The following is an 8,624-nucleotide window of genomic DNA, read 5'->3' as shown; positions in this document are numbered from 1 at the left end:
CCACAGCAGCCGGCAGCAGAGCAGTGTCACCTGTGAGCTAATGTCACAGCTGCAAAACACCTGAGTAAACAGTTTTTAAGTGCTTTCAGCCTGGCTTTGATTTAATGAGCAGTTTTGTGCCTGGTCTGTCAGTCGGTGAGGTGGCTTTGGTTTGAAATGGGACAGGGGAGCTGCTGGGGAGGGTTGCTATGACACTACAGGTGGCTTCATCCTCATCCCTGTTTTAAAAAAAGTCAGCAAGCTGCTGGCCAGGGCTGAGTCCCGCTGCTGGAAATGTCTGTGCGTCAGCTGCCGAGGCACCACTGCTGGGAAGAGCTTACACAGAAACGGTTCCTGAGAAAGAGACGTAATCACGGCACCGGTCTCAGCCTGAGAAATAAAGACAGGGCTCACCAAAGGTGGGGAGGGAGGAGGGTGCCACGCGGCTGGCACGCAGCGATTAGATTGTAACGTCCCACCTCGGGAGGAGGAGGGAGGACGTGCGTCCATTCACGGGGGCAGAGCAAGCCCATGCCAGAGGCTTTGGGTGGCCTGCACAGAGCGCAGGGGACAGCAGGCAGCCAGTGGGGTCATTAAGCCCTTGCGGTATCAGTCTCCCAGATATTATACGTGCTGTACTGCAGTTATACGTACCTTCTCCGTGATAGACGGACCGGAGCCTAGGTGTTCATGGAGCTGGAAGGTCCAAAGTGGTAAACGGGCATAACTGAGGACACGGTGGTGCCCTTGGGGCTGTTTTCCCCTGCCCGAGGGCCGTCTCCTGCAGGCACCCGGACGTCTGGTGCCGCCCTGCTCCCACCTTTCTGTCCAGCAGCTCTTCGCAGGGTCACGTCGAGGGGCGGCTTGTCCCACGGGGCTGTGGATGGTGACTCAGTGGCCAGGCTGAAAGATGCTCGCATCTGCTCTCCTTCCTCCTGATTTTCAACCCCTGCTGTTGGCTTCACTCCTGCTGTCTCTCCTGGCTTTGGTTTTAAGCAAACCAGAAGTATTCTCCCTCTCTTCAGAAAAGCAGATCAAACCCTCTCATGATGCAGCCACCAGCGCTTGTCTGGCCTTCTCCTGATAGGAGCCAGATTGCAGACTGAGACCCTTAAACCACCTGTCTTTTTTGTGCTACAGTGCCAAAGGGATGCTATTCCCCATCAGCGACAACACAATGCGATCGAAACCGGAGCGTGTTCCCGTTGCCAGGTTTTCTTGATCAAATTTCTGTAAGAGGAAAGAAGAAGAAAAAAAACAGTGAACAGTCTTTGCTAGCAGACACTCGCCCCTTGAGATGAAGTTGCTGAGCCTCTACCAAAAGACTTTTTATTTTTAAATTGAAGTTGGCATTTACAGATAAATCCTTTTATCAGCATTAGCTTGGTGTGGTTAGGATGTTATCATATTTATTGATCAGTATGCACCAACGAGGGATGCACTCTGATAAATTGTGCCAGTTGAGTCAAGCTTGATGATAAGCACCGTGTCCAGCGAATGGGTTAGAAATGAAGATGTGATAAGAGGGAGATTGGAACAGCGCGTTACCTTCAGGCAGACGGCAGGATGGCTGCTACATAATTTAAACCCAAAGGGAGGCGTGTTACCACAGGCGTAAGAGCCTTCAGCTGGATGAAAGGCCAGGAGCCACCTGCTTTGCACAAAAAGGCGCCAACCGTGTCCGCTTCAGCTTTCTACCAGCCAAGCTCACTCCGGACGGGAATCGGTAAGGGCGGCCACCGTGTACCTATAGCTGGCTGCAGGGGAGCTGCAGGAAGATCTGGAACCATTTGAGTACGTGGAAATCAAGGATGTTTTTCCCTCTCTGTAGGGGCCTGAGATTGCAAAAGCTTTCCCTGGCCCAGGTCCAAAGTAGAAGGGTACTGAATTAATAATCACCACCAAACTGGGTTGGATCGTACTTAAAAGTTTCGTGCTGATCGTATCAAATAATTTTAATTTCTGTCATATTTAAAGGCCTCAAAATTCAAATAATGTTTCAAAAAGAATAATTGTTTTGAGTTAGAGGGAAAATGTTTGCTTAGAAAGTGTCAAATTTGGGAAATTTTTGTCCACCTTTATTTCCCTGTACCACATTTCCTTTTAATTTTGATATTCACTAAAATTCAATCCTTCCTGACAGAAGGCCAGTTTGAAAGAAATACCAGAAAACCCCAAATCATTGGAAAATCCCAAACTGACTCCACTGATTGTCGAAATGATTTTCTGGGACAAATTCTGAGGCTAATAATAAGGGCCCAAATCTGTAAAGCTGCGGTCGGTCAGAGTTGCCAGTTCCCATGAATCAGGTGATTCTGATTTGGGCACTGAGATGAAGTTATAAACACCCAGTGTTTGACTCTCCCCTGTACCTGTATTTCCATATATTTGTTGACATTTATTGCTTATCAGACTAATATTACCATCCACAGGCATAATGCTGAGTTCTCCTAACATAAGGAAAGTAGTTGCAGCATTTCCCAGCTCCAGTGCAGCAGGCTGTAAAACATTCCTGTTTTTCACACCTTAACCTACAGCAGGGTGTAGATGTAATTAAGATGGTGAGCATGGTGCTAAAAACAACGGACCATTGTGTTCCTACACAAATAAAGGTCGTTAATAAAGTCCTCTGTTCCTCCTTTGTTCAACGTGGTCTTTAAGGATATTTGTTGAGTTATATATTGCACTTCAAATGTGAATTACTCTTTACTCTGAGGCTATTTGGAAGTAAAATACATTTAGGACTGTAAACACAAGTGAATACAAAAGGTCCATTTCAAAAAAATCTGCCTGGCTTGTTATTGATCTGGGGCTGCTCTCTCAAGGTCCTAATGCACCTTCCGGAAAGAGGATGGTCTAGGCTGAGTGCTGGGGCTTTTTGGGAGCTGGATATTGTCATTTAGAAGTTTCCTGTTAAGCTGAAATAAATGTACCATTTTGATATGAAACCTGTACCAGTTTGAAAGCAGCATGTGACTGTCTGAGACTTCCGAGCCATCGAAGCTAACTTGTGAAACAGGCAAAAAAAACCTCAAGCAGAGGAAGAGGCGTGGGTGCCTTCATGCTCGTCAGCCAGCTTACAGAAATACTGTGTAATACAGGGGTTTTTCCACTTCTTTGTGGGTTGCAAAGGGCTTGACATTTGTCTGGGCTAATTCCAGAGGAGCTGTCTGCTTTTCCCGTTGGTGGTGTCCCTCCTTAGTCCCGCCTGGGTCCCACTGGTCTGGCGGGGCAGAGCTCCGGGCTCCTGAGCAGGAGGCCAGAGCCTGAGTCTAAAGGATTAGCAGGTGCTTAAGCACTGACCTAAACATGTGCTAGAGGTGCTCTACAAGCCAAAAAAACCCACAACACCCACACAGACCACAAATTACTCACCCTCAGTGAAATTTATCCAGCTCTGGGGTGTGGCGCGACAGCAGGATTAACAGACCCACCGAAATGCCAGGGAAAAACACAGTCACGGAAGATTTTCACTCCCCCTGAGACAACCAATGCCAACACACAGGACTTATCAAGTTTAAAGTAAGTATTTAACTAGTGAAATAGAGTCCTTTTGTTCACACACAGAACTGCTGATGGTTATTGAGGTTTTCCTGGTCTCCAGCAGGCTGTGGGTAGCTTATGTGTATTAGGTAACATTTTCTGCAACTCATCCTCTCCATAAAGTTTAATGGTCTTCCAACAACCCCCGTGTTCTTCCTAGGCATTGTGTCAGGCTTAGTTTTGTTTGGTTTTAGTTTGAAAAGTAGAATTGGTAGCACACGTGTGATATTTGCCATTCCACCTAATCATTCATCCCAGCCACCTCTAGATTGATAAGGAAGGAGGAGTGGGTGTGAAAACTGGGGCGGTTTTCTGTAGTAGTCATGGAGTCGGTAAACACGGTGGGACCGTGCTGCTCTTACTGCTGACTGGTGGGTAACTCGTGTATTCACTAGTAGCAGCAGGCAGGGCTGCCTTGGTACGACAACAGAGAGAGGAGGAAAAATATCATTACTTACAATGTCAGGGACGATTAGGAATTGATCATACCACTGTGACTGCAGGGCTCCTGGTGCCCCAGCCCTGGGGAAACAGGCACTCCCTGTCCTGGGAAAACATTTTCCCCGACAAGCCTGGAGCAGGCGCAGCCTCGGGCCGGTTTAGGAGGCTCTTGCAGATCCTGGCACTGTGACGCTGCGGTTGGTGTGAACGGGAGGTGCTCACGCTGTCCCCAAAACTGCTGCCGCTCAGGGCTCGCCCAGCACAGGCGGCTCGCTTGGAGAGCCGCGGCAGGCAGGGGAGCCTCGATAAGCATTGCAAACTTTTGCTTTCCCTGGCTTCAGAGCAAAAATAACAGCCAATCCACAGTTGGTTAACTAAAATAAAATGAACCTAAAATAAAACGAAGCTAAAAGCAGCAGAGCTGTGCACAGTGGTGTTAGCAGTTTGGGGACAGGCCACACTTGTGTCTTATGAGCAGGTGAAGTTCAAAGGACCTTTCCCAAGCTGTGATTTCCATCTCCAAGCAGTGGGGTGGAAACTCATACCCTCCCCAGGTTTTCCTCAAGAACACCTAAGGTGGCAAAAGCCAGGACTGCCAGGAGCCACAACTCTCGTGTCAGATCTGACGCAACCCCTGGCCCCGAGAGCAGCGGCAGCAGGGACTCTCCTGCGGTAAATCTGCACTGACAGCTGAGATCTCCCACCTGGAGCCATGGTTTGCTGAGAGCACAGCCCCTGTGCTGCCCCCCCCTCCCCCCCCCCAGCCCTTTTAGTCTGTGAGTAAAGGCGCAGGTCCTAAAAAAGGCAGCTTCAGCTCTTTGCAAAACAGATGAGTTGGCAACATGCCCGGTGATGACAGCAGGTGGCTGCAGCCCCACCAGGTCGGTCTCTCCTGGTGCATCCTCCCTGTGCCCTCCCTGCACCCTAAGGGCTTTCAGGGCTCCTCTTCTCAAACCAGAAACGCTGCAGACACCAGGCAAAGCCTCTCCTGTGTTTTACGCCCCTTCTGCTCTGCTCAGCTCTAGGGCCAACACCGTACAGGCAGTGCTTGCCGCCCGTGGCCGGTGCTCCCACCTTGGGGTTGGCCACCCCGCAACATCCCTGCTCCCACAGCTGGAAACGGCCCTGCCAGCCTCCCTGGGATGGGGGAACCATCCAAAAACCCCCAAAAAACTGCTGCCACACGGGTAGCGATGAGAAATTGGGGTAAGCAGTGACACAAAGACCAGCGGGGGAGCGAGGGTTCGCTGACTGCCGTGTGCATGCTCTGGTGCTGGCCCCGGCAGCGCCTGCCCTCACGTCCTCCTCGCCAGCTCCCGGCCCCGCGCTTGCCCTACAGGGAGGTGCAGACCCCTAGGACAGGGGTGTGTTACAGCAAACAGGAGCTGAGCTGGGGAGCCACTTGACACGCCAGGCTGTGAACCCTGACAATGGCTCAAAAGGGGCTTCCCCACGTGCCGGTCAGTGGTCCCTGAGGTGGCTGCCAGCATGTCGGGTACAGGAGCCAGCACTGCTCGCTGTCACCGTCACTGAGCCCAGGGCTGCCTCCCTGTGCTCTTACACGCTCCACTAATATGGAGGAGGGATGTTGCTGGGCTCCTGGGGAAGCTGGCCAGGAGCTTCACAGCACCCCTGGGCCTTCCTGCCTGTCCAGCCACAGATTGCTTAATCGGAACAACTTAATAGCAGTTAACGATGGCATGGTCTGCCAGCGCTGCCTGGTCAGGGTGCTCCTTCCAAAGGACTTGAAAAAATACAGGGCGTTTTGAACTGCAATGGGAACTTTTAAATGCCTGCCTTGAATAGCTCTTAGTCTTGAAGCAAGTTTGAGATTAAAAAAAAAACAAAACCCATAATAAGGAACAGCAGCAAAGTTTTCAGTTTCTTATCTCTCAAATCCCCCCATATCGTTAAGGAAAAGCATTTTTCTGGAGAAAAATAAAGAGTAGGGGGAAAAAAAGCAGAAGAAAGGCCACTGACTTCAGCCTGCCTGACAGTTTTTTTGCAGTATGTGGATTTCAAGGGGTGTTGGGTCCCAGCTGGGAGATTGCAACATGTGTCAAAACATGGAGAATGGGCTCCTTCTGCTCTGTCCTGAGATCAGGGATGGACGTGAAATTATTTTTAAAGCCGCTTGCGAAATGGTGTGCGGGCTTGGAGGTCGCATTTTATTCCCTTTTCTAATGATGCCAAGGGATCGCCTCGCCCAGGAACATGAGACCATCTGGAAAATGTCATCCAGAGCTTTATTCCTTGTGCCAGAAGGATATTTATAGATAAAGTAAATCATGTTGTCACGATCGAAACAAATAAGGAAAGGCCCCAAGGGAATGGAGTGCCTCCACCCCCTCTCCACGCACGGCTTTGCCCAACAAGGGGACGCCGGTGCCTGGTGGCCCCTCCATGTCCACGGGGTACTGTCACTCCCCAGAAGCTGGGTTCCCCACCGCACCATGGAGGACCAGCGGGACCAGCACAGGACCAGCAGCCACGCGTGCCCAGCCACAGCGCAGGGGTGACATGGGCAAGACCCTGCACACCGGGGCACCCGTGTTTTGTGAGCAAGCTGCGGCATGGAGCCTGCCCTGGTCCAAAAGGCAAGCGAGACGTTGGCTCCCCTGGTGCAGCGGGGACTGGCCCGGCCTCTCACTCCCACCCATGTCTGAAATGGGCTGAAATAGCTCACCAGCTCAGGCACGGCCCAACCGCCACACACAGCCTCACGGTATGATGGGGGCTCCCAGCAGTGCCTGCACACCACTGCCATCGCCATGCTTCCACTCCTTCAGCAAGGTGCGTGATGAGAACAGAAACCCAGAGGCTCCACTTTGTCCTCACCCATCCTCCAGAACCCTGCTTTGATACAGCAAACCGAGGAACTGAATGTTTTCATCTCCAAAGCCAGCCAGTTTTGAAGAGCAGATGGGAGCTCTCACAGCAGTCCCTCCAGCAGACGTGCCCGCCCGTGATCAGGCACCCCCTCAGCCCTTGCCTAAATTTGCTGCATTTCACCTGCCTTTGCATCAGCTGGGATGGCCAACAGTGCAGCCACAAACCACGTACAGCTCAAAAGTCTGTATATTTTGGACACAAAATAAGGTCATTTCAAAGGAGTTTCTCACAAGAAGTGAAACACTTCCCCTCGGCTGAACAGTTCGGAGTATTATTAACTGTTTGAACATAACCCACTTCACGAAATACCGCCTTTGCCTTCAGGAAAGTACAATCCATTGAGTTCAGGCCAGCTCTCGTTACAGGCTTCCTAAATTTATAAATGGAAAATTAAATATTTGCTTTAGATAGGCAGATATTTGCACATCTGTGTCTCCAAAATGATTTCAGGCTCTCTGTTTGTAAAACTAGTTGATATCATTCGCTCTGCAGCGCTACCTGGAGTGGCTCCGTGATGTGATGTTATGGTTGTGGAAATGCAATGAAGAGCATATGAGTGACCTGCCACAGCCCGGGTCTGGCTTCCCGAACGCCTCTGGCTGGGGATCACCGAGTGTCTCTTTTATCCTGTATTTCCCTCCCATCGAAGGTTTATCTCATCGTTTCCAGGAGCGTGGGAAATCGTGTTGCAAGACAGCTCGTTCCAGCCCACTGGCCCCGTGCTGGGGAGAGGGCAGCGTTGGGTTTTGGGGGGTTTCCCCGAGGGAAAGCCAGGCAGCGGCACTGAGCTGGTGCCACAGCCCACGCGCAGGCGGTGGGGCTGTCGGCGCCAGGATGCCCCAGGGAGGGGCCTTCATCAGGCGGCCACCATGGAAAAACCAGCAGAAAACTAAGTCACTCGTAAAAAGTGGCATGGAGACTTATCCCTGTAGAGGTTTGTGGTGGTTTAGCCCCTGCCGGGGTCTGAGACCACGCGGCCGCTGCCCCTCCCCCACAAAGGCAGTGAAATGCAAAGTCCCAGGGCTGAGATAAAGAGAGGTTTAATACAACAGTGCAACAGCAACACAACAAACAACAATAACGATAACAGTAATAACAATAAACAGAGCAAGATATCTACCGATACAGCAGTGAGAGGAACGGCTGCGCCAACCCACGCGCTCACCGATTCTTCCCGCGCTCTGACGCCCGGACCTGACATCAGCAGGGTATCTGAATAACCCAGCTAGAGCTTCCCCCCACTGCTGGGGAAACTTAACCCTATCCTGGCTAAACCAGGACAAGGTTGTACCTGAAACCCACCCAAATCAACTCTAAAAAAGCCCCAAACGCCATCTGTGTACCTGGGAGCTGCTCGTGCCCAGCGTGGCGCCGTGTCCTTTGCCGTCCTGGTGCCGGCAGCAATGCGTGAGCGGCCCCGGGTCAGGTCACCCTCAGCTCCCAGCCCCGAGGAGTGCCAGGCAGGTTTTAGGTCAAAACCCTCCCTGGCCTGGGGAAAACAAAAAGAGCAGAGAAAACAGAATAATTTGGCAAAGGAACCAAGGGGGACTCCAGCTAAATAGGGCTTGCACTGAACAGATAGCCAGATCGAGATGAAACTTGTCCATGTTTCCACCAAAAACCATGGACATCTTATTTCCAAGACGTGCAAACCAGGAATGCTTGGTTTTACATGAAAATATCAACATAGCATTTTTGAGTGTTTGGTGAAGAAAAGATGGTCCCTGGGGCACAGCACTTTGCAAACTACAGAGAAGCAGTGACAAACC

The sequence above is a fragment of the Strix uralensis genome, chromosome 5 (assembly GCF_047716275.1).
Source record: "Strix uralensis isolate ZFMK-TIS-50842 chromosome 5, bStrUra1, whole genome shotgun sequence".
NCBI classification, from domain to species: Eukaryota; Metazoa; Chordata; class Aves; order Strigiformes; family Strigidae; genus Strix; species Strix uralensis.
The sequence above is the reverse complement of the archived record's forward strand: the minus strand, read 5'-3'. Positions refer to the sequence as shown.